Source organism: Patagioenas fasciata, chromosome 2 (assembly GCF_037038585.1).
Source record: "Patagioenas fasciata isolate bPatFas1 chromosome 2, bPatFas1.hap1, whole genome shotgun sequence".
In the NCBI taxonomy this organism is placed as follows: Eukaryota; Metazoa; Chordata; class Aves; order Columbiformes; family Columbidae; genus Patagioenas; species Patagioenas fasciata.
The window spans coordinates 110,446,359-110,473,247 of record NC_092521.1 but is presented as its reverse complement, the minus strand read 5'-3'; the positions used below and the strand labels follow the sequence as shown (position 1 = coordinate 110,473,247).

Genomic DNA, 26,889 nt, shown 5'->3' with positions numbered 1-26,889 from the left:
AGAACAAAGAATATCATTTTCCTCCTCTAAAATGCCCCTCAAACCCCAAATGCACTGTGACTTGCAAGGTTCTTGGAGTTTCAGTTTCCATCCTGTTTATGAGAAATGGTTATTCTTACCCATAAACAAAAAGCAAAGCTAATAGGTTTTAATATTACTAATAACCCCAAGAGCAGCTCCTTCTGTTCCTCAAAGCCTGTCCCCCACTTGTGTACATGCTTACTCTCCTTGTCCAACATGTGCCACCCATTAAAATCACTGGGACAGACATCCAAGTGATGAAATTACCCACAGGATTTATTTTCAATACTGGCGGCATTTGCACCTCCTCCCCATTGCATAGCGCAAAAAGATGATAAAACAGACTTCAAAATATTTCTTTTAGACTTAAATGAATATAAGAGTAAGTGGACATTTTTATTAAAAAAACCAAACAAAAAACCAAACAAAAAAACCCAACCAATCAACCAAACCAAACCAAACATACAAAAAAACCACACCACAGAGCACCTGACAGATTGCAATAGCTGCAGAAACTGAAATTTGGTTTATCACCAGAAGAACTGTAAGGAAGGGATGTCGCAGAAGCTACCCCTGCTTTCGCAGAAGCTACCCCTGCTTTCTGGGCCACCGTGCCCCACAACAGGGCCAGGAGGACCTGGACCTGCCTTCAGCAACGAAGACCACACCTCTGCTTTGGCTGTAAGAAGCAGTGCCAACCACCATCCCAAGGGCAGCCACCATTCATTTTGCAGAGGGCCCAACAGCCAGTGGTGACATGGCACAGGGATGAAGTTACGCCCTAGAGGTTCAATAAAAAAAGGAAAAAAAGATGGGCTTTCCCTCCCACCATATTGTGCCCCCACACCATCCATCCAGGTTACTGGAGTCAAAGAACCTGGAGCTGTTTTACATAGTCTCACCATTTCCCTCTCAAAGTGTCAGCATATGTAAGTACATAATGTACATAAGGAGATGTTCACATAATCTCCAAAATCAAAACTGATCAGTCATATATCTTGTTTACCATGTTTTTATTCTACAAGCTGTACACCTCACTGGAAAAACACATACTTATAGAAAACAGAACAAAACAACTCTTACTGTTTGGTTCATGACAAGATTACTGAATTGAAACACATATATTAGTTTCTTGCTTCAGACTACACCAATCATAGAACAGCAGACCCCGGTTGTGAAATGAAAAAGAGCACAACTCAATATGCTATTCATGAATAATCCAATGTGGATAGAGTTATTCAGCTACAACGCAATTAAGAATGGAAAAGAGAGGGTAACAGCAGTAAACACCCAGGGATATTTTGAATTTAATTGGGATTAGTAAGTAATATGCTTACAGCCCTTTGAAGAGAGGCTACACAGCAGCATATTGAGAACACAGGCGTTTGAAAGCCCCAAGCACCTCATTTAATGGTCTTTTCAGCTGGCAAAAGCTGCTTTCCACGGTGGGTTCATTTGCAGGGAGTTTAACCCAGCACTACTGTTTGAAGCTGAACTGCACTGAAGGGAGCAGACTCCAATGTAAAGTACATTTTGCAGTTTTGGGGCAGGGGAGCTGAAGGCATTTCTGAAAGCCCATGACCTAATCTCCTGTCACAAACTCAGCTTCCTGCACACAGAGATATTACATGTAATACCAGGGAATGGCCACCTTGATGAAAACCACAGAATAAAGACAGATTTGGGGGGTTGCCAACATGATGGCAGGTTGGTATATATGTACCTATGTGAATGCTTCTTGGATAGGAGGTGTAATCTATATGCTTTCTGTGCATAGTTCTTCTACAGGAGGCACAGATATGGGAAAAAAGATAATCAATGACTGTTTACAACTAACATTTTGGGAAAATGTATAGGAAGAGATCAAGAAACCAAATATGCCCGTTTAATCCTCTGCCCATAGGAATATTTCTAGCTTGTACCAACATTTTGGTGCTGCCCTAATCGTTTATATGTGATGGTGCAAATATCTGCATTCTGTTTGTAAGAGGAGGACATCTATTGGCACTCAACATAGTTGTGCTGCTCTTGCCTGTGAGAATGTCTCAAGGAAAAGAAAGGGTTAGTTCAGGGTCCGTATCACTGTTGCAGGCTCCCAAATCATATTCAGCAGCTATCAAGCTCACAGAGGGCACCTCTAAGACTCTTTCATGGGGCTAAGCAGAGAGTAAAACCTGAAGTACTGTGAATTTTACCTTGTAAATTGCCCAGCCCCTTTGTTTTTTGGTGACTTACTCTACCAGAGAGATAGTATGGAAACTTGGTCACACAGGGCAATGAAAAGTAAGGAAAGTCTTCAATTTTTTTTTCTTTCTACCTATTGATTCTCTCTCCTTCAGATTGCAAGTGTCAGAAGGGTTTAAAAAAAAAAAAGTTTGTGGTAGGGCTTCCAGTGCAAAGGCTATACTGTCCTAAGTAGCCTTTGAAGATTTTCTTCCAAACTGTTCCCATCGTGTTTCTCCTCAGTTACCAAACCCAATGGGAATGAGTTGCACATGTTGCCTGAAGTATTTCTACAACTGCAGAGCTTTGTTTGTTTGTGGTGATAGTGGGGGAAATGGTTTTATTCTAAATATATCTCTCCCTTACATCTGGGTGAAGAAACAGGGATGAGGTTATCCTTTTAAGTACTGGTAACCGGGGCTAGTATATTTGTTATTGCTGCATCTCTGAGAAAACCGAATTAGGGACGGTTGTACTAAGTGTTATTTTTCTCATGCAGGGACAATCTCTGCTCTGATGAGCTTATACAAATCCGCCTTCTGCCAACAACTTAGCAAAACACGGAGCAAATATTCCGCTGACTTATGTCTGCTGCAGTCCCACTGAAATCAATGAGGTTGACCTACTTGTAAATCGAGCAGAATTTGATTCCTGTGTTTATTTGTGGATGGCTACAGAAGAGGCTGACCAAGTCTGCACAGAAAAAGATAACCCCGAACATCAGAGGTAGCTTCTGCCTGGACTAAACTTCAGAGGGTTTGAGGATACAACATGAGAACAGATGGATGAATCCTTACAAAAATAGCAACCTGACTTAGCAACTTTGCTTTGTTAACCTGAAAAGTGCTCAGGGAGCTCCCATGCTGGGAGAATTCACGTGATCTCACTATTACACTCACTACCACTTCTCATTTATACACCTAATTTGAGTAAAAGGAAACCAGCTGCAGATCGACATACATGAATACCATGGAAGTGGTAAATTGAAAGTGAAAGAAAATTCAAAGAAAAACCCAGAAAATATTTTTAGCTACACTGTGTAACCAGCAAGACAGCAGAGCCTGAAACACATTTCATCAGCCCGGCACAGCATCTGCAACTGGCCTGAGCACCGCAAGTGAGACAGCAACATAAATCTGAACGTGCTACCTGCATTAGCATTTGCCTAGCAGCTCCTAGTTGCCACGGGTTTAACAGGGATGGAAGTAGTGAAGGGGCATAGCTCAGAGCCAAAGTCATTAAAGGTTTGGGCTGATGACTGGGAATGAGATACCAGCACCACCGTTTATCTGTAAGCACCCAGGAATCCCAGGAGCAGCTTCAACAGTTGCTGAGCTGCTACCCCAGGTTCAACAAGGATTTGTGCATCACATCCTGCAGGTATCACTCCACAGGAATAGGAGAAAAGGACAGCTAGATGAAGCCTCAGGAGTCTGGAGAATATTTCTGAAGTTTGCACCTCTGCTACAAAAAGCTTTTTTGGAGACCACAAGTTTTTAAAAGACTGGAAAGTGCAAGCACATAAGAATTAGAAAGATCAAGGATCTGGATGTGGAAGCGGCTGGGAGTAAAGCAACTCTTCATCATCTTGCAGAAAGCAAGCCAGCCAGCTAGCAGACCTAGCAGAAGCTGTGATTCTTGCTTATTGACTAGCCAGTTGAGTGGGTTGAGAGACAGTTAACATCATGTCTGCACTCTCATTTCAGAGGCAAAAATTTGGTCAGAAATATTAAGTAAGCAAATATAGGTATTATTTAAAAATTCACGGGGAATGGAGGAGGATAAGCCTGAGCAAATACAACATAAAACATCTTAAAAATAAGCCTTCACACAGGGCTTTCCATGATTTCCAGGATGCTCTAAACCAAGCTGGCATGCTGCGGTACAAAGGCCAGTTTTGACTGGCACGCAATAGCTCCTGGCTTCCAGCAATTTCCAAACTCAGCAAGAGCTAGGAGCCAGGAGCCACTACCTCTTGCAGACACGCTACCAGCATGCTTAATTTGGGAAAGGAAAATACAGTCTGGCACATTAGCCCTGAATAGCTGCCAAGTCCTGCTCTCATCTATGCAATGCTGGAGCTGGCCAAAAAATAGCAGAAAAAAAAAACGTCCAACACCAGGCTGGACTCCCTCAGTAACAGACCCCTTTCCCAGCCATCTCGGTGTGCTTACCTTCTTCTAAGCATAACAGGAAATCGGAGCTTCTATTCAGATCTGATAGAAATATCAAGCCAAGTGCAATCCAGGAGAAACCGCAAGTCAGGCAACAGAAGACAAAAGTGAGTCTACAGAGGAGGTTGCACACCCTATAATGTTGAAATAACCAGTTCTGGAGAATGTGCTCAGGCTTGGTTCACCATCCTGCTCGATACGACTAAGGACGACAAAAATCTTGCCTTCAAGGCTGCTCCACAATACACACTCCTGTGTCTAATCCAGCTATAATTAAATAGACCTAATTTCAAATGGGGAAATTTCAAACCTATTAAGAAGAAACCTGCAACTGTTATATGGATTAAGAAACATTTTGGAATTATACAAGCATGTATTATTAACATAAGTTAGACTTAATCAGAAGGAAACTTCTACATCTTTGAATAGACTACTACAATCACCTAGATCTTTCCAGAAATCATAAACAGGCTTCCAGAAAGACATTCTGTAAAAATAAGTGTATTATAATAAATGTGGAGATAGCTGTATTTATTTACATTTTAAACGCTAAGAAGCATTGATGTCTTATTTCAAAACATTCTCTACAAGCAGGAAGACTAAACTCAGCATTTTGGGTGGGCTTGTTTGGGTTTGCGAGGCTTTTTAAAAATCACTTTGTCATTTAATCACTTGCTTCTAGGATATTGGGCTTTAGCGAAAACATCAAGTGTCATCAGTTGACAGTGCTGACAATGGAAAAAAAAAAGGGTTTGCAAGTACATATGGGATCTTCTATTTGGCTTATACCACTACAACCTAGTAAACTATATTTACCCTTAAAAAAACATGCTCCAGAAAACACACTTAAATACACATGCATTTGCATGCTGTCTTTTTTTTTGCAAGTACTGGTATTAAAAGCTTGAAAGTTTTCTGCATTCACTGAAGAACGCGCAAGAAGAAAGGGCTCTGGTAACACATTACAATGCAGGACAATGATACAGTGTGCAGAGCACAGATAGTAATTCAAAGCTAATCTATATATCCACAGCCCCATGAATTGCTTTTAGCAACAGCTGCAGTTCCTGTGAAGGACACAAGCAACGATGGATTACATTTGCCTCCATCACCCTCCAGTGTTCCCACCCAGTCACACCAGGCTGGGTATCTCTCTCGGCTACACCGACATTAGGCCATCCAACTGAGTCTATAAGCCCCATGCCTCTCACTTTCTTCCCCAAACCTGAGTCACCCTCGAGTTTTCATTTGCAGGGATGAGCCTGCCCTGGCTGCAATTTCAATGGGCACCAAAGGAACCAGCAGCTTGGACCAGCTTACAGAGTTTTCTTGTGGAGACGAGCTCATGTGTGTGCTGTCTCTCAACCCATTCATTCCCAAGAACAGGAAGTGGCAGACATAGTAACTGGCTTTCATTGGTCACTTACTATTGATTTTCCCCCATCTCTAGGTGGGTCTCCATACATCTCCTGTTGCAGGGAGATGATGGACAGTTCCCAGCCATGAGGCAAGGTAGAGTCAACAGTGGTTTGGGTAGTAAGGTGTCCTCCCTGGTCAAGTATTAAGCTAAGGGGATGAAATCAATCTATCTTTTGAAATGTTCCTAGCATTTATAATACTCAAGCCACCGTAAATCCCAGGGAATCTAAACAAAGCTCAAGAGAATTTTTAAAAAGTCTTGGAGAATTGAAAATTGAACTATTGAAAAAAGGTCTTAGAAAAAAAGATGAACAATGTAATAGGGGAAATGTGTCCTCTTAGGTTCATTTGGCTAAAAATGAACTGCTCAGAAGTGCCACTCATTCATGAGAAGTCAACCTGCTAGGAAAGCAGCAGCAAACACCCTGCTGATCGAGTTCCCAAAAGAACTTCTTTAAAGTGTATGAAAAAGAGAGTACCAAAACTTAGACTGTTCTTACAAAACCTTAATATTCAGGACTTATGTTGCTAACTTTGCTACTTGAAAGATCTGAGCAGCTGGTCTGTCACACTCTTGTGTGACCCAGCTTCTTGGACACAGCATAGACTAAACAATGATAGCCCACTTTCAGAACCTGGCAGAAGTATCCCAGCCTTACCCCATGCTTCTTTAACCACAGGCTCCCTCTTTGCCCTCTTTATTTAACATCAGCCACCTGTTTAAAAACCCACTGCCTAAAAACTGCCTTAGTCTCTGGAGTTGCAAGAATGTTGCATCTCTCACAAACCAAAAGCCTCAGTTTATCTCAGAGAAGGATGGAACCATCTTCTGCTATTTCTCATCATTTGTTGGAATTAATGATGCTTTCAGGAAGAAAGAAAAGAAACCCACAAAACAAACTGAACAAATGAAGAGAGCTTCCACTTGAATTGGCCCTCCCTGAGCAGAAAACTATTCTCATAGCACTAGCACTGCTCAGATGAAGGAGCTGGAGAGGTTGGTAAAATAATTATGACCTCACGGTGCCCAGCTTGCTCCCCCTCTGCCTTCTGTTAGGGCAAACATGGAGTTGTTACTGGTAATTTATTACTTAATATTTTAAACTAGTAACGCTGTTTGGGGTATTTTTCTTATTGCAGTTTAGCTAGGGTCAGGTACTGATGGCACCTAACGAAATGCTTTGAGAGGAGGTCATGACCAGCTGTCATTTTCAAACATGTTTTGGTAAAGGACAGAAATGTATACACAAATGCAGGAAAGAAAGTAAGTGGAAGAATATATTTAAAAGCATCTGTTTTTTTCGAAGTATCATCAGAAGTTGAAATAATGGGAGCAAGACATCTCCTTCTGTCCTGTGACTTCCCATATTGTTCCCCTCTCCCCTCCTTGTTGGATGGCACAGGGAGAACTCACGCTCCTGTTTATGATCTGCTTTGCTTCCAGCCCACTGGACCTCTGATAAAACGTAAGCAGCCATCTCCCATCAGAAACCAACAATCTGAATTTCATGCATCAAATTCTTGTTTCAGCTGCACTAATCCAGTAACCAGTAACATCATGGAGAGGTGGGCTTTCCCATTTCAGTTCATGTACATTCTCTAGCTGCAGGGGACACTAAGCTTCAATAAAGACTATTTTAAGAAGTCAGCTCACTTTTTTTTTTTTTTTTTTTTAAATTCCTAAACTCAACTATGAAATTGAACAAAACCAGACAATTTGTCATTAATCTGCCAATTGAGATACACCCACTGAGCTAAAATAATGGCATATATTGAGAGGTACAAGCTCAAGAATTACACTGAGCTGAGAATGCGTTAAGCTGCCATGAGAATTCTGTGGTGTCTCAGTGTGATCTCACACTGCAATTTCCATTCAAGGAGGCTCTGTCAATCAAGATGTATTAGAAATGATCTAAGACTTCCGGTGTTGCTCAAGAATGTCTTAAAGCACCAAATTTACATGAACACTTCAGTTTTAGTTTCTGACATAACAGAGACTGTGTCAATGGTTGAGGTGTTCAGCACTATCACAGTGGAAACGAGTCAAGACACAAAAGAAAAAAATCAATTTTAAAAAACCCTAAAATTGAAAGGCAAATTGTAGAACATGTTGGAAAATAAGCAGCAAGTCAACATGGAGTAGTACATTCTGGTCATACATAGCAGACAATGGGAAAGCAAGGAGCAAGCCCTATCTCTAAATGAAAGCAAAGCAAATAAATGCGTATTTGTCCTTAATCCAGTGTTACAGGATTTGTAAATAAAGGTTTTTTCAAAACAAACAAACAAACAAAAGAATCAGTAACTGTGTGCTCTTGTAAAAATGAAGTGAGATCTCCAGCTGCAACTAGTGGCAGCCCATGATGGGCATCGAATTCTCTTACTTCCTCTGTCAGAACTGCTGCTGATGTTCAGCAAGCAGAGCTCATGAAAGTCTTTCAGCTTCACCCGCCTCCTCACATTGCTCCCACTCATTTTTTGGCAAAAAGTTTACCTGCCCGATATTACTCCAATGACATGTTTGATCTGTGTACCCAAGTTGCCATGGAGTAGGACAAAACTTTGTAAATCTCCACTGTTCAAACAGATTTTCTCAAGATGTGTCATTTTAGCGCATTTTCTCAGTCTCTCTTTACATACCATTTCTCCTTCCTCCTCCCCCTCCAGCCCAATTTCCCTTCCCATTCCCTTCAAGAATAGCACACACAGTAGAACTGAAAATGCAGCAGCTGCTTACTTGTTAAAATATTTATATTTTTCATTTATGCTTTACAGATTGAGCCAGTTATGCTCTCTGACCCAATCTGAAAAAGATATAGAGCTGTATGTTTTATTTAATCTAAATAAACATGCAAAAAGTCTGCGGCATTTGGGAGAGACAAACAGAACTAGCAGGTTGGAAGATGGAACGAAAAGAACATGCTGGCTATTTCTTTTTAAAATACAATCTTGCTTTCCAATCCTTTCTTGGGAATGTTTACTTCTGTATTAACACCACAAATTATTTCAACTGCATTGTAAATATTTCTATTAATTTCCTAGTTTAGTTTAAATTTCCTTAGTGTCCTAAATACAGAAAAAAGGAAACATCTTTAAATGATCAACAAGATCCAGAGAAATTTGCTGGGATGCTGGAAACGCTCCTGTTTGGTACTGACCCCACACCACTGCAACAGTCCAGTAATGACTTCAGGAACTTGCTCTTCAGCACAGTTATAGCAATACCTCCAAAAATGCTACAGACACTGCCCTAACATGCAATTATTGTGCACACAAAGAGAGGTGCACTTTCTGCAGCGTTAAGCATAAGAATTAAGACCTGCTTAGGTTTCAGCTGGATTAACATTAGCTGAGCACAAAATGTCAGTCCATATGGAAATAATCAGTTAAATGAAGACTGAATGCTCGGCACAAACTTAATCAGAAAAATATATTACTTTTCAACTGTTCGAATGACCTTTTTTTTTTTGTCTTTTCCAGTAGAAAACTCCCACCATTCATTAAAGCGTTTCACACACAACAGAGTCCTTAATAGGAGACGTGGCTGTCATCTATGAGCAAGATGGATATCTACCTGCCCCCTGCCCCTATGGTCTTCTCAGCTCACAGGCTGGGAAAATTTAAAAAAAAAAAAAAAAAAATACTGCAGATCTCCTCTTCACCTCTTTAATTTTCCTCTTCATTTATCTTTGCTTTTCATACCATTAGGTTGAATTGCAGTTGGATAGTGTGTCATGAACTTAGAGCCAGGGTTAAAATCCATCCATGAGTTTTAACTTTCTTGGTTTGCAGTTCACTATGAAATAAGGGTACAAAAAATCTTCAGGTGGACAGTAACTCACTTTCATTGCTCTGTGGCAGAGACCAACAGACATGCACTCATTTAGCAAACAGCTGAAACACTTGAGCATGCTCCCGTCTCCACCCCATGCTTGTCCTGGCCCTGGCTCTGCTCGCAAAGGCTAAAGGATCTACACCTGAACACTGACACACTCTCAGTTTACATTTCCTTCCTGTCCTAAGCAAGACTTGGATGTAGCCACCTGGGCTATAATTCACAGCAGCTTCAGTTTCTGTAGCTTATTTAAAAAGCCAAATGATATGAATCAAACAGACAAAGCAGACAATCACATGGGCATAGAGAGCTCTGCTTTTCCCTGTTTGTTTGTTGTTGTTGTTGTTGTGTTTTTTCTCCCAGAAATTGATATTTTTGCCCATTTCTGTTGAGCAATTTTCAGGCAAGCCTCACAGTTTTTTATTCTCTGATTTACAGATGAAAATAGCATCACTATATACACCATCCAGATTGGAGAGACAGTTTTCTATGCTTGTTTTGACATCCAAGTTAGTGCAGCTAAAATACTGGAAGGAATAATGAAGAGGGCCAACCTGAGATGACAGCTTTACGACCGCACACGTCAGTGCCAGAGGAAAGCCGCAGCACCCATCAGCATGTCACAGACACGTTTCCAGCAGGGAATGATGTCTGAAAGAAACCTCATCAGGGCAGGAGGTAAGGTCACCAGGGGGAAGCAGAGGGGCAAATGGCTCTTCTTTCCTTGCTTCTTGTTGGCACTGGTGTTTGATTTACTAGAGCCAGATACTTCACATCACAAAAGGGCATAACAACCACTGAAACAAACCCTAACTTGTGTTTTATAAACTTTTTTTAAAATTTATTTTTTAAACAAAGCCAGTATCAGACTCATTTTCCACAGGAAGAGTCAAGACTGTCAAGAACTGGCTGGTTCTTTCTTTCATCAAAGAATCAAACATTGCTTTGGTGCTTCACAGAAAATTCAGATTACTTCTGAAGGCAGAGGCAAACCCCACCCAGGTCTTACATTTAGCCTTCATTCAAGAACTGACTTGCCGCAAAATTTCACTGGCTTGCAGCTCAGGAACCAGACAGTCTTTCAGTGGCTTCTTTCTCCTTCCAGAACCACAGCATACCTACCCTCAACACATTAAAAAAGAGATGCCAAAGCCAGATATTCGAACAAGGAAAAATGAGCTGTTGGTAATGCTAAAAGGATACATTATTGGTTGCACATAAAGAGGTTGATATTGGGCTAAAAGTACATTAGAGAACTGAGGATTGTCCAGCGGCAGTGTCCCACAGAAGGCACAAGGTGAATGCCAAATCTGTGAGGGCCATGGATGGGGAAGCTGGAGAAAAGCGGGACCTCATGTTGAATGGCTGGCTTCCCATTGGGAAACTGCAGCTGGAGCCACAGTGGGTCATGCTGATGCCCTCCCACCTCCCTCTTTGGTTTGAACAAGAGGACAGGAAAGTCATAGCTCCTCAATTGCCCATGGCAAGCGTCTCACGGAAGGACAAAAGAGGTTCAGATCAGCCACTGGAACACGACTGCTGGTTTAGCTGGGACACCTGATTTGATATTTATTTTGACCCAGTGCGTTTACACCATCTTCATGCCAGTTGTAGAAGAACAGTTAGTATCTGATCAGGCACCAACCCAACCGGTACTGAATTATGTAATTTGGCTTTTCCTATTTTTGTTTATTTTTAAATAGAAGTCTCGAGACTGGATTTGCAAAGACCAATGAAGTGGGATTTACCTCATCACTAAGCCACCACAGGAAAAGACAGTAAGCTGAGGAGAGGTGTCTACACAATATAGATCAAACAGCCCATCAGACTTGGCCACTATTTAATAATGTACCTGACCCCTGCCTTTCCAGTCATGCCTCATAATAGCCTCCCACAAGAAACATGACTTCTCCAGCCTACAAAAAGGCTTAACAAGAGCATGAGGTTCCTGTGAGACTCTCCTGAGAGACAAGAGCCTCAGTGCCAGTAGAAGAGCCTGAGGCTCTACGCAGTCCTGAGTTTGAGGGCTTGTGCGCAGCTATTGGAACATGCCCTGACAAAAGTCCTCCCTGTCAATACCAGGACATGACGCCTACCATAACTCTTCTGGAGCTGGGTGTGTAGCAGTCACGGAGCATTTCATGGATGCCATGCACCCTCCACCATGGGGTTGGATGGGAGCAGCATGGCATGTCCCTGCACGGAGCCAGAGAAGCACAGAACTCACCTGGCACTCCAGCCACGGCTCTGTGCCCCTAACACATTCGTAGTGTTTTCACAGCTTTGACTCCACTATTCCAGTGTGATTCCTGGTCCAAAGGGAAAAATTAATCAGCATGCAAAATGTCTTGTTAAGGAAAAGAAACTCTCCTGTAGGCAACTCAAGAGCCTCCTATTTCAGCTGGTGCAGTAAAGTAATTCACATCTCCCCCTTCAGTTTAGCTCAAACTTTTAAGCAATTCTCTTTAATTAATAAAGTCTGCCTGCTGCTGGGTGTCAAAGCCAAGGCACAACGCAAATATCAACTAGATTTTTTCTTTTCTTAAATATTCTCGGTAATTTCTCTGAGTAATCTTTAAAAGATGTTTGGACTCAAGAAAGTGAGAGTATATGTTTCTAAAGTCAATACACAGAGGAACACAGGGTAGTTTGCAGATTTTGTGTGGAAAAATTTCCTCCATCCCCATAACAAAACTGTCTTCAAATCGCAAGCACAACCTCACTGCTGAAGAAAGCCTGCAGCAGCAAGTGAACAAGATCTAGAGCCAAACTTTTTACCTCCTACAACTACGATTTTATGTATCTGAATTCGTGATGAGCCTAAACTGTAGAGGTTGTTCCAGGTTTACGGTCCAGGTCTGTGTCTCTATTGGAAAATGAAAACGCACTTACATGCACAGTACTTGTTAATGCTCAGGAATACCCTGTATTTTATGAAAAGATCCTCTGTCATTACAGCCCCTGTCTCTCCAGCTATAAGAAGAAATAGTAAATACATCTATCTGGATTTGAATTTCCCTTTTTTGTCCTTGTATTTCTGAATTGCTGGCCTAAAGAGTTTCATCCTTTTCTCTTAAAGCACTAAACAAAGTTCCTTTGATGGGACTATATCTAAGAAAGCTGGTGGTCTTCCTCACCTGCAAACCATCACTAGGAAGACATTTAAGATAACATAAAAATTAATTCTGCCATTTGGAATTTTGGGCTTAAAAAGTCACAGATCACCTAAAAAGATTAAATGCCCACTTAAATTTAGTAGTAAAACCTTGAAGTCGTTAGCTGAGCTTTAGCATGAACTTCAGATATTTTCAGGCACTATGAGGTTCTCCTTGAGCAGAAAGCACTAAAAGCAAAATGGAGTTAATCCTAAACTGGTTGGTTTATCCCAGTTTTCCAACACAAGCATACATATAGCCTGCTGACAGATGTTGGTAGGAAGCAAACTATAGACCAGAGGTTAAAACCATTGCAAGAAGAAAGAGTTGTTGTAGAAAGATCAAGATAGTAATTAAGTAAAATTGTTTTGCAACCTGTGATTTCTCCCTGTTCTTTTATATCGTCTATATATGAGTTCTTTCCCTCCCCCCTCCCTCCCCCCCATTTGTTTTCTGACAAATCCAGCTGACAGTGTTGGTTATGAGCTTCAGCTCCCCAGGAGTAGCAATGTTGCAGTGACAGTCAAGTTACCCAGGCAGGAACAGACCTGCAAGTGCCTGAGAATGGGAGTGAATCTCAGGTTTTGTATAACAGTCCTCCCATCGCCTGCAGGCTTCCTCATCTTTTGCAAGGACTATCCAAAACAGCTCATCTACCCATCTGTAAAGGGAGGTGGCATTATCCGTATAGTTAGGTGTACCTTCAGTGACTCAGAAATCAACAACTGTAACAGAGGGGACATGGCAGGGGGCAAGGAAGCCCCAAATCCAAATAACTCCAAGTAGACTTGACATCACAGGGGAGTAATAGTCAAAAGAAAATAATTGGAAATGAGCAAAAGGCAATATAAGCACAGTGGTTATTTCCTGTTCATTTATTTCTTAATTTTTTATTCATGTGTAAATTGATCCCGTCTGTTGTTTTTTTTTAATTCAAGCCCTGAAGGGAGAATATGGACCACAATTAAATAACAAAGTTCCCACAGGACTTGGCAGTTCAACATCATCTCAAGACATTGTTCCAAAAAGTAGGAGGCACAAAAAAGTGCATAAAAGTGCCACATGACTAGCAATACCCATGTGCAGAGACATGTAGGATAAGAGTGAACTGACAGAAGAACAGAGAACAAAGCAAATATAATCCAACATTAAACACGAAAGAAAGAACATACATGGTGAAGGCTAGTTCTAGCATGGCTTCAAGCAGCGAAAGGACTTTCCCACTGCTACTCCTGCCATGAATTTTGATGGTAACCATGGAGCACCTGCAACATTGTAAGAAAGTCACAGACCAAGAATACTGTATTTTAGAAAAAGTCTCTCTAGATCATTCTTTTGAAATGTCTTCAAATTAAACATCATGGAAAAGGAAATATCTAGCCATCTTTTGGCAATTCTGCAACATAATGTTCTAATTCCATTTTACTAAATGGCCAAACACTACCAGGTCTCCTTTAAGGAGTACCATCAAAGCTACTTGAGCCCCTGCCTGGCCGAGGTGGCCATACTTCCTATTCAAATAAAAGCAAGCATTTCTTCACCACTTCACAGGAACCCATCTAAGTCTGCTTTTACACCAGTCAACTTTGGGTACAAGCTTTCAGGGCTAAAGACTGAAAATATGACTTCTTAACAGCTGTGTACATATCAACTGAAACCTTCCGTATGGACAGAATAGTCCCACCGTGTTATTTGCATTATAGTCCTCCCAATACGGATTTCAGCAGTTATAACCTTGCTTTAGGTGCAAGTCTTGTCCACAACCTATTTATAATAGCATCTTCCTTAAAAACAAAAAGTTATCATTTATATTTCTGCCCCACACTTTGGGACTAAGGCAGTCGGTCCTCCACATTATGTCCTGGTTTTCTAATTTCAGGTTACCATCACATAGCATTAAGTGATTTATTTTGTGATTCTATGATTGCCCTGGAATACTCTACAAAAGGTACCCAGCTCTGAAAACAGGCTCAAAAAAGGAAGCTTTCATCACCCGGTTCATAATGAAACCACTTTAAATAAAGGGATGAATAAAATAGAAAACACATGCACAACACAGATGTTGTAGGGAAAAAATGTTTGTTTCTAATGTGCTGGTGAAATTGGTCAAGACCATCACATCTGTTCTGAAGTACAGTTCTCATAAACACAAACAAGGCCACAGGCAAAGGCAAGGAATAAGTAGAAAGGAGGAAAGGTGAGAGGCTTTTGCCCCTTTATTCACGCTTGTTACCATGGAATGTACTCTCATACTCTGTGAGAGGTAGAGGTGTCAAGATATACCCCTAGAGATCAGTGGCCCTTGTCTTGTGAGTATGAGCCAGTGATGTGCTGAAAACAACTCAGGACCAGGTCCCTGGGAAAGCTGTTCCCCTGTCTAACTGCATCCATCTGCTTTGGGACACAGACACAAATCCCACTGCATTTTTTTTTTTTTTCTGAGAAAACAGCGATCTTATAAAGCAACTAGAACAGAAAACACACAAATCAGATGCCTTTTCATTAGATTCCAAAAGCCCCCAGATATTAGAAAAACTTTAGTCATTATAGATGGAAACTGTATTTTTGGAAACACAGAAGTCAAGCATGTGTAAGTTGAGAGCAGCCAAGCACCGTCCACCCTGCAGAGAAATGCCTCCAGAGCATTCTCTCTCAGCCCTGCAGTTATAAACAAATCTTTTGCTAGGCAATCAATTTTTAAGTAGAAATTCTTACTTTCAATAGGATATCAAAGTTAATGGTGAGTTCTACTAAAACAAAACAACACAAGACAAACCAAAACAATAGCAAGACTTGTATGTGTCTACACAAGTTTACAGAGATTAAATGACAACACTCTTGGGGTATTTTCTGAGAGCAATTATTGATTGCAGCTAGTTATAAAAGAAATCCAAGATATGAAATCAAGTCTGAACAGTCTTTAGATACATTGTAATTGCCATGGAAATGCGTGTAACAGCGGTATGCTGAAATGGAGGAGCGGGGAAAATAGACAGTTATCAAGGATAAAACAGCATAATCAAAGAACTAGTTTTCCTCTGAACTTCATTTATAGAAGAAGGACAGAACGAAGGTGCTCTATGGATCCTCAGAGGTAAAAGCCACTACATAACAACTCACTAAAATGAAGACTATTTTATACAGAGCAAATCTCTAGTAAGATTATTTACATAACACTGTAAAGCAATAAACTTTCCTTTGCTGTGCTCAGTTATCATTTTTTTAAAACCTCATGACCTTCTCACTGTGCCCTTGAACCATAGCATTAGTTATACACCATATATTGTGAAGTAAAATGAACAATGATCATCCATGCCCAAACTTTATATATAGATTTAAAAAAACATTGGCAAATGGGCTATTAAAAGTGGATGCACCTTATTGATTCCCCCTTAAAGCAATTTACAGTTAGACAGCACTATTTGCTCAGTAGTGTTAGAACAAAAATTGCTTGTATTTATCTTGTTGGCAAGGACAAAACACATCAATGTATTAGAGCTGAGATTTGTACCTTGTTCAAACAGTGCTAAGAGCTTGTCCATTGTTATCTAGCACAGAACTGCACATGTGCTAATGTGCTGATACTTTAAAAGACGAAGATTAGGGAAAGAAAGAAGTATTTTGCCATACAATTTCATTTCCAAGTGATTCCCCTACATTCTTCACTCCTCAGTGGGTCTTCGAGACATATAATTATAGAAAACACTTCCACTGCAAAATGTCTGTTGATTTAATAGTGCGTTTCATCAAGACAAAAATATCTTTATCTATGATACTTTAGTTGATGCTCCCAAAGAGGAAAAAGCACATATTGGAGGGAAAGACAGCTACAGAGAGGGTAAGAGGAAGGAAGAGATATCTTGACTGACCAAACAGTGCGTAACTCAGAAAAAGAACTCTGTTTGACTGGTTCCCTGGTTCAGGATAAGTCCCCCAATTAATGTGCCTTCTTCCCTCATAGGCCTCCTCTTAGACATCTTTTTCTGGGTCCACTGCCCCTCAGTTCAAGAAGGACAGGGAATTGCTGGAGAGGGTCCTGCGCAGGGCAACAAAGATGATTAAGGGAGTGGAACATCTCCCTTACGAGGAAAGGTTAAGGGAGCTGAGTCTCTTTAGCTTGGTTGGAGGAGACTGAGGGGTGACCTTACTAATGTTTACAAATATATGAGTGTCACGAGCCAGGCTCTTCTCGGTGACAGCCAACAGTAGGACAAGGGGTAATGGGTTCAAACTGGAACACAAGAGGTTCTACTTAAATTTGAGAAGAAACTTCTTCTCAGTAAGGGTATCAGAACACTGGAACAGGCTGCCCAGGGGGGTTGTGGAGTCTCCTACTCTGGAGACATTCAAAACCTGCCTGGACACTTCCCTGTGTAACCTCATCTGGGTGTTTCTGCTCTGGCAGGAGGATTGGACTGGATGATCTTTTGGGGTCCTTTCCAATCCCTGACATTCTGTGATTCTGTGATTCATGGAATTTTCGAAAAAATGCAAGAGCATTGCATTTTGTTTTTTCAGTGAGAAAACCACACAGGTCACACTGCACTAGTCACTGTTTATTAAAGATATATAGAGGTTCTCACCTGCACATCCGATTGAGTCATGCTTCATGGTTCCAAAATCTGCCCACCCTCACCAGGCATGACTTTGGGTACCCACCTTTTCACTTTTATAAACAGCTTTTCTCAAAAACACACTTCCCAGAATGTCAAATAGTGATAAAATTATTAGTCATCATAATCAGACCGAAGAGAGGTCGAGGAAAAGGTTTCCTTTTGCTGCTTTTGGAGTAAGGTTAAATGTGATAATCACTGTCCCTAATGACTGTGAATGCCATTTAATCCAGCCACTGACTGGACCACAAGGTTAAAACCAAGCAGGGACGCTAGGGATGCCATCATGACATTAAGTCACCAGGAACACTGATGCATCAGAGAGGCTAAAATAACTTGAATCTCTTCCTAGCAGACACTTATCCTTCTGTATCATTCACCACTGCCATTGCTGCATGTCCAAGTGCCTGTCATTAAAAGTCAAACTGCATGTGTTCCACCACATGCAGCAATGATGACACCCTGATCTTGACCTGGAGCAATGATGACACCCTGATCTTGACCTGCATTCCTCTGCTGCTCTGGTTTGGAAATCTCTTACTTGTATGTGAATGCCACCTTTCTCTCATAGTTGTTACTGTTTACACTGGAGATCATTTCCAGTTCAGGTAAACAATCTTCTCATTCTGATAAAATTTGAAGTGGATCCATTTACTGGTTTGAGGATACAACTGTGAAAATCCAACCTCATGTCTGTCTATTAGGAAGGAGAGCTTCTAGACTACAGGATACCAATGTCTCAAATGTATTCCTTCATTAATAAGTTAGCCCTTATTGACTTAACACTATTTATTTTGTTCTTGCTGAACACAGCAGACACCATCAGAGTATTGAAATGCCTTGAATAAGTTAAAGAGTTGGTGTTCTTGAGATTAAATGATCAGCCACAGCATGCACCAAGGTCTGAAAGCTCTCAATACCCAGAGACCACTGTGCTTTTTTGACAATTTGTGGGAATGCATTCTAGAAAAACAAGGACTATCTCCAAAGAAATGAGGGAGAAAATGGGAACCACAGAAACCCTGCATCCCCAAAATACTGGCAAAAATAGCAAAGCCTTCTCCAAGGTGCATTTATCTGATATTTGCCATTTCAGAGGTCCGTGGAAAGCAGGTCAGGCAGCCCTCTGGTGCAGAAGCAAGGGAGATGCTCTTTGACCTCTGAGAAAAGAGGCATTTTTGTCACACGGAGATCATGTGCGTCCAGGAACACTTGCCGTGACCAAATGTAACTGGCACGTACTAGAGATTGGAATCAAGACACAAAACAACAACAAAAGCCCTGCAGCTGCCTTGACATCATATGTTTGGATTGCACAAGTCATCAATAACATTCTTCTACTGCCATTATAGAAAACAGACATTTCTGCTGTTGATAACTGGATGTGATTGCCCCCTACCTCTTATCAAGGGGCACCATGCTCCGCAAACACACCATGTGCTTGAATGCTTCATGCACTCCTTGTTCTGGCTTTTGGGTGCCCACAAATACGTACGTTAACAGGTAAAACACATAACTGCACAACTATGTCTTGTCCAGCAGACCAGATTTTCTGAGCATAATCATCACACAAACAAACATCTCATCAATTACACATAATGCCACCACTACAGAATCAGCAAAGCATTTGTGAACTTTGACTGTTTAAAGGAAAAAAGATGAAACTTTTGGAACAGGTACTGGCAGAGGCACACAAAATATGTGTAACATTCATCTTTATCGTAACAGAGCTTCAACTCTCACTTGAGGTTTCTCATAGGCTTCTGGAGCCATACTAGTCACATCTTTATCAAGTGTTTTGAGAAAAAAAAAAAAAAGAAAAAAAAAGCTGTTACAGACATAAATAGTATGCCACAGATGTATTATTTCCTTATACTAAAGTAAATACTCATTAATATACCGGAGATGGGTGATTTATAAGGTGCTGAGCCTGATCCCAAAAGTTACATCCATACATTGACTTGCTTTCTTCAAATCAGCGTGAACTGAGGTTATTCAAAGCCTCCCCAGAAAAGCCTTAAGAAACAGCTGGTTTGCACTTTCAACTGTTCTTTAAGCACTTACAGACAGGAAATTGTTAGTAAATAAACAGATAATGCTTCTATGACACACTCCATTTCTATACTATTGAAAGGGAAGTTAATTTAACAACTAAAGCTTGGTTTTCAGTGCATACAGCTTTAACACAGATGCTTTGGTGCTGCTGAATTCCACAGGATTTCCACTTCATCTGCATCTTCAGTTATCACCATTAACTGAGTGAATCTGTGATTCCCCAAGTCCATGCAGGCAAAACACAGGGTCTACTTCCAATTCAGAGAAGGTTCCTAGATGTCAAACAGGACTGAATCAGCACGTCTGGTTCTTCAAGGCATTTGCTGAATTTTGCAAACTAGACAGTGGCAATTTGCCTGGCTCCTCTGAGCAATTAACACTCATTCAAAAATAAGCAGAGACATCTGAAGTGAACAAACAGTATATGAGCACTCCTGGAGATATTTTTTTTTTTGAGGGGGGAGGTGTTTTGGTTCGGTTTTTGGTTTTTTGTTTTTGTTCTTTTTTCACTTTGTGGAAGGTGGAGATTTTAATTCAAGAAAGTGGTTTTAGCTCGAAGAGGCACTGATTGTCTTACAAAAGGTGCGCTGGAGCTCCAACCAGTGAATGCTAAAAGGCAAAGAACACAAAAACAACAACAGGGTTGTCTTCTGCCCGTCTGAATATAGCTGTCAAGAGGAAAATTCAAACTGGTTCAGGAGTTTTTGTCCCTGGGAACAGCAATAACTTCAGGGAGCTCCTTTACAATGCCATTTATGGCAGCCATGAGAAGCATCTAGGGGTCAGGAAACTGCATGAGCCAGTACCAGCAAATCAGCAGGAATCTCATTCAGTCAGTTGAAGGACTGCAAGTTAATGGCCCCTAAACCATTCACCAATGTCCTGGTTATCTATAAAACATCTTAAAGCAGACTAATTGTTTCAAAGCCTTTACAGATCAGTAGAATAAGAAAAGCACAATCCTATAAACTACACAGATATCAGGATGGTGGTAGAAACTTCACAACAGCACTCATACGTTTGGACTGAGTTACCTTTTAAAAATCAAAATTCATGTTTAAAATTTTAAAGACTTCTATACGGGGCAATGCTCTACGATGGACAACTAGCCCAAGTTCTTTTTCTGCAAATTGCTAGAAGGTAAAAGGAAATTCTCTGAAATTCATCATCAAGGTTTACCAGTCCTCAAGATCTTTGCTTTGATCATATACTTCCTAATGTCAAATCACCCTGTTGTATACCAGCCTGATGTCCACAGTATCACTTAGAGTAGGAAACAACCTGTGTTTGAATGAACCACCATGCTAAAACTGGGTTGGTAACTACTTATGGAGAAGAATAGGCCAGGCCAATTTTATTGAGTACTGCGTTCATCTCCAAGGATGCTTCTATTAGTTTCTTTTCTCCTTCAAAATTTATGCCATTAAAATTCCCATTAATCTGTGCAGAATTCAAATAAATCAATCGTAGTGTGTCTCTCCATCTTATCCCCTGCTCCAGTAGTAGCAGCAGCAAAGGAAAGCAGCCAGGAGAGCAGTGAAGAACAAAAGATGCCTCTCATGACTTTTTTTTTTTGCCTTTCCATTAGCCGACCACTGAACAAACTCTGGAACCAGAAGATGTACTTGTATTTAATGGCACTTGATAGATATTTCATCCACAGATTTCACCTGTTTGCTCTCTGAACCCATGTAAACACCGTGGTAATGAGTTCAAGCGTTTTAAAAAAAAAATCTAAATAAAACTTGACACAGCTGTCAAACACATGATATAGATTATAATGTACTGTTGCAATACAGTGGTATTTATAAAAAACAACCATAGGAAATCTAAAGGCATTGGTGTATGCTTTGAAAACGGAAGGCATGGGCCTGTCTCTCGGTCCCTTTTTCAGGAAGAAACTCATTAGTGACATAGGGCCATGCCTCGAGGGATGATTAAAGGACATGTCCTGCAAACATTTAGAGCCACCTCAGTTTCAATGGGATTCCTCTCATGATTAAAGCAAAGCAAGTGTGTAAATGTTTGAAGAATGCCCCTTCGCTAGTGTTTGACACATTATCTAAGAGAATGGAGCAGTCGTTATTGCCTTGGGCAACCTGGAGATTCTCGAAGAGATGTTACATTCCTTCTCAAAGAAGGATTCAGCAGAATTTTAATCCCACAACAAGGTGGACTACATCAAAGGAAGGTCAGAGGAACAGACCTGTAAACAAAACGCTAAGAATTCACATCTTTTGCTCTCCTGGTTCAGAGCCTGTCACCCCACCCTCAAAAGCCTCTGTCAATACACAGTTCTGTTTCAGAAACACAGCTCGGTACAATGGAAAAGCCTACAGCTTCCAAATACTGTCTTTAAAAACATTCTGTAAAAATAGAATACAAATAGCACAGGCCCTCAACTCACCCTACACCACACTATCGTACACAACCAGCCACTGTCCAAAGCCTAGAGGAACAGCAAAGCTGTCCTGAATTACAAATGCAGTGTTACCCCCTGATGCAAGCACTATGCACATACAGACACCCCTCCTTCGACACTCAAGGTGGTTTACTGAACCACAGTTTGTTTGTCAGACACATGGCCTGAAGCTCCAAGTAGGTACAACCTTCGCACCAACACCTCCTTGTGAACACCACAACTCCCTGGTACGTCCCTCCTGCTCCCCACGTGCTTGCAGGGCAGGAGGGAGCTCAAAGCCAGGTCAGGTGTTCAGCGAGAACAAGGCATAGCCCAGCAGTCCCTGTGCTGCACAGCACCACAAAAACCCAGGGGCCTGAGTGCCGCATCCTTGGCCCAAGCAAGGCTGCAGCAGCGGGACAGCTGTCGGGGTACAAGAAAGGGTGTATCTCCCTGGGGTTTGGGCATCAGAGCACTACTCACTTTCACATTTGCCACAGAAAGAGCTTACTAGCATTTCTTTTTATTTCTTTTTTTTTTTAATAGTACATTATTGAGGTTCTAAATCTGCACTAGAGGGGCACTGGCAGCAAACACTGACTTAGAGGAGTGGCTGCACACCTCCACCAGCTTGCTTGTTCCAGTGGTCACCTGGCAGAGCTCCTCCCAGCCACACCAACACAACCCTTGGGGAGTAGCACAGGACCAGCCCATTTGTCTTGGTAAGGGAGAACTTCTGACTTGGGCCAGCGCAGCAATTCATTTCAAAGCACAGTGGTGATGGAGAAAAGGTTGGCTACACGGGGATGAGAAAGGTGACCGAGGAGCAAAGACTATACCACCACTGCTGTCGGCACTTCATCTGACCTGAGAAGTAAACTGTGGAAAAGCAGAATGAATTTAATGCCCATGTGAACATGAAACTAAAAGGGAAGATGAGCACCTTGAGTCCTGAAAAACAACTTCAGGCAGGTTTTCCAGCTCCCCAGAGAGAGAAGAGCTCTCCAGGAGTGCTCATGGAGCTGCTCTGCAGTGATATGAAGCAAAGAGACAGCAGAAGGTTTTAAAGAGATTGCTTTGGGCTTTTCTAAGTACATTCCCTTGTTCAGGATTAGAAGGTAATGACTTTTGCTACACTGCAGAGCAATTATAAAAAATAATTTTATTTACCTAGTATCTTTTATCCTGAGAGATCCAAGGGGTATTTATGAACTATAGGCCAGATTTTTAACTCAGGAATGTATGCAACTGCAAACAAACTCCTTCTGTGTTTGTTCAGTTCAAACATTTGCACATGTGAACATCCAGCTACGTGTTTCATTTCATATGCTTTTAAACAAACAAACAAGAAAACATGTTATTTGCATAACTGATTTTTAGAAAAAAGATTAATGTATTTTTAGGAAAATACTGAAAAAGTTCCACTAAGAAAAAAACACACTCCAGTAAAATTACAAGTTCAAGTGTGGTCCCACTACAGATTCCATAATAACTATATTTAATTACACCCATGCATACCAATTTACCTCTGCTTTCTCGGAGGTTGTTTTATTGTCATTGTACAAGAATATCTCCCAGGCAACTCACTTGGGGGAGTGGCGACAACTGCGGTTTAATCAGTACAGCAATTAGCTTAAATTCTGCTTAACGGCTGAACATTCAACCGATGGCATGGACTTTAGTGATGTTTAATTCAGGGATGGAGCAAAGGCTTGTTTCTGAAGAAACTGTGACGAAGATTAAATAATAATTTTTTTAAAGTAACTAAAAAAAGTATCAAAACCAAAATTTCAGTAAGGCTTTTTTTCAGGACTTTTTTTTTTTTTTAAATCAGCAGGGTGCTCTTGACCGAATACAGCTACACAATTCCCAAAGTGAACTTCCTAAGGGAGTGCAGAGGGTGGGAGGAGAAGGAATCTCTACCGCTGCAAAACTACTTTAAATCAGATGGCTGAAACAGCTTTCTGCAGCCACGCTGCTCCCCTGCTCCAGGGAGCTTAGGGTACAACCAGGAAAAACCTTGCTAGCTTACAAATGTTTCCAGATACATTCTAAATAAACTGAAGTGAAAAACCCACCAAAACTTCTACCCAATTTCGGTGGAACTCAGTCTCCCAGAGAGGTCAAGAAATGTTTGTGGGCAAGGGAATGGGCTCTCAAACCCTGCTGGGAAGCCGCCGGGACATTCTCTTCCAAGCTGTGAGTCACTAAAAAACTGCTGCTGATGAGGTGGGGAGGGGCAGTACTGCTCTGAAAGCCTTATCGCCTCTTGTCAGACACTGGAAAAGAAAGGCAGAGGGCTCAACCAGCCACGTAACGTCCTGCAGTGGACACGGTTTTGATTTAAATTCTTATTTGGGGCTTGATAGTTTTGCCGGGGAAACTAATTGGGCCTTTTTGAGTCTGATGAGAATCCAAGGTGTACTGGATTGTTCTTTGGTTTTCTTGAATAATTGCCATCTTACAATCAGAAGTGAAATCAGGCCATCTTTGTCAGCACAGGATACATTATTATCATAATTTGTATGAAAAATACGTAGATAAAGGATGCTATTCATTCTAACAAAGCTAAGGTGCTCTTAGTAGACACAATATACTACTGTAGTTGAACTCTCAAGTGAACTACTTTTGTCTGTTCTGTGATATCTGCTGTTATTTGATGTTCTGAATATCAATTACTGCAACAAAGTAGTGCTAAACCTCTGCTACTCAGAGGCCAGGGCAGAATATTTAATTGAATTTACTTTAATTGAACATGATTCACTAATTTTTAGAAGCATATGGATAGCTTTCCATTTTATGCCTGTGGTATATATATATATATGTAACATTTACCATTTCGTTTGGTTTTTTTTTTGTAACAGTGATTTTCAAGCCTTCCTCCTGAATTAGAAGTGAGGATCAAACCAACTTGTATTCTCTGAAAAAGAACAAATACAAGTCCCCAACAGATGTTAAACTGCATGCCACATTTATAAGGCATGCAAGGCACGAGTGTAGTAGAAAAAAAAGCTGATGCATTAGTAATGGGTTTGTAGCATCATTTCTCCCTCCCTTTTATTTCCAGTCGAAAATATTTTGTGAGAAAACTGTGCTGCTAGAAAATGATAAAAATACAGTATGTGGTATCAGATGTCTTAGTGTCATGTTCACAATAACAGAAGCAGCCCTTCCTAAGTGCCATGAAATGAATACAGGAGTATATAGGCTTTAATCAGCAGGGCTGCTTTAATACAGAGTTAATTCTTGCTCAGCTTCACATACGCACACTGCTCTTGTGCTACACCACCACCCACGTATTATACTCTTCAGAAGTATCTGCTCACCATTAAACAGGCAGCTTTCTGCTTTCCTAATCTGCTTTGACTTTTCTGAGTGGATTTGGCCACACATGAAGTTACACTGATACATCAGTTTACATTCACCCCTTCGCTTACACTGCTACAGCTCTTTGCGCTTGCTTGAGAGATGCAGCAGCCTGTAATGTAATACAGGGCTGGGAAAGCCCAGGGGCTCCTTCTGGAGACCCTTCTCTGCAGACGCTGTGGCCCTTTACTCCAAGCCACTTTGTCCTTCTGCCATCAGATCATCCGAAGGGAAGGATTGCTCCCACCTCTGCTGTTCCTGCAGGGGATCCCAGAGCTGAAACCTTGGCGGCGACAGCTGCTGCTGCTGCAGAGAAACTGTCTCAACTTGAAGCTCTTGAGAGAGGGCAGGGAGCAGTTTCACCAATCAAGGAGTTCAAGGCAGAGGAGGGAGAGCGGGTTCCAAGCTTTTAGTATAAACACAAGGAGCTCTAATCAGCCAAGATGAATTTTTTTTGTCTCCTTTGTAAAGCTCACTGAGGTGTTCCACACGGCAGAACAGAACAACAGGGTTGTTTGGCGCTCCGGGCAAAGAACAAATGTTTATTAACCAAGAGAAAATATTCCTGCTCAGACATGGCCTGGCACGTACAGCTCTGATGAAAAGTCACTCAAGCCTTCTACATTAATCAGACTGAGCTCTTCATTAAAAGAAGTGTCTGCTTTACATGTCAATCAAAGCTTTTTACTTTTTTTTTTTTTTAATAATATACAAGTTTTTCCATTTCAGTTTTAATTAATCTGTCATTCCTACCTGCAGCCATTTGCTGGGTACACCATGGCTTCCATGTGAAAGGGTCTGTTTTCATTAAACATATAATGTTTCCTTATAATTTTGTATTTCTAACTTCCCTTCCTCCTTTCATATCTTAAGACACTTGAAAATACAATGTCTTATTTTCAGTGCTTCAAGAAAACACATATGTTAAACAAAACCAAGAAGTGTTTAAGATCCTGGAGCTTTAGCAAAGCACAGGTTAAGAAGAATGGATTGTAGATCTCTGCATGCAAAAGGGGCAGAGACTTCAGGACATGACACAGCTGTGGAAACACTTTACAGTTTCATCAGTTGTTTCATTCCTAAACTAAGCCCAGGAACTGTTAATCAGAATTCTGCTGAAGTGAACAGTCAAAGTTGCATCCCTCCCCACTGGTATCAAGGCCACAGGGCCAACAGCACACACACATAGTTCCACTGTGAAAATACTGTATATTTCTTTCTGGGACAATATCCCTTATTTGTACTTCCTCTCTACAGTACAGGATTGGAATGTCCCTTTCACATGGGCTAAGTGCAACCACTGAATTTGGATGAGTAATGACTGGATGGGCTGAAATGTCTCCACTAAAATGTTCCTCCACCATAATATCTGAAGCCCTTTTTGCTTTCTGGCTTTTAGTTCAGACTACAAAGTCCACAGACTCAAGCAGGCATCCCCTGCTTAAGCCGAAGATTTGGTCTATGGAAAGTTCATGCTTGCTTGATAATGCAAAGAGAACACACTGTCACCTGAAAGGGATAAAGGAACAGAAACAGGATGACATGCAGTAACAATACCCCTTAAAAAACTCATCTGAAATACAGCACATGATACAATTACACATACAGAATAGGACAATCAACATTC

At 41.1% G+C, this 26,889-nt stretch overlaps 1 protein-coding gene across 4 annotated transcripts in view; it reads right to left on the bottom strand.

The window, feature by feature from the left end:
- Positions 1-26,889, bottom strand: part of EGFR (epidermal growth factor receptor) — a 162,568-nt gene that overhangs the window by 106,929 nt on the left and 28,750 nt on the right. The window contains exon 1 of one of the 4 annotated variants that reach the window (XM_071804700.1): positions 14,000-14,020. The exons of the other annotated variants lie outside the window; for them this stretch is intronic. The gene's annotated coding sequence lies outside the window, so the exon portion shown is untranslated. Of the gene's footprint in view, positions 1-13,999; positions 14,021-26,889 lie in introns of those variants that run through there. 4 annotated transcript variants of the gene reach the window in all.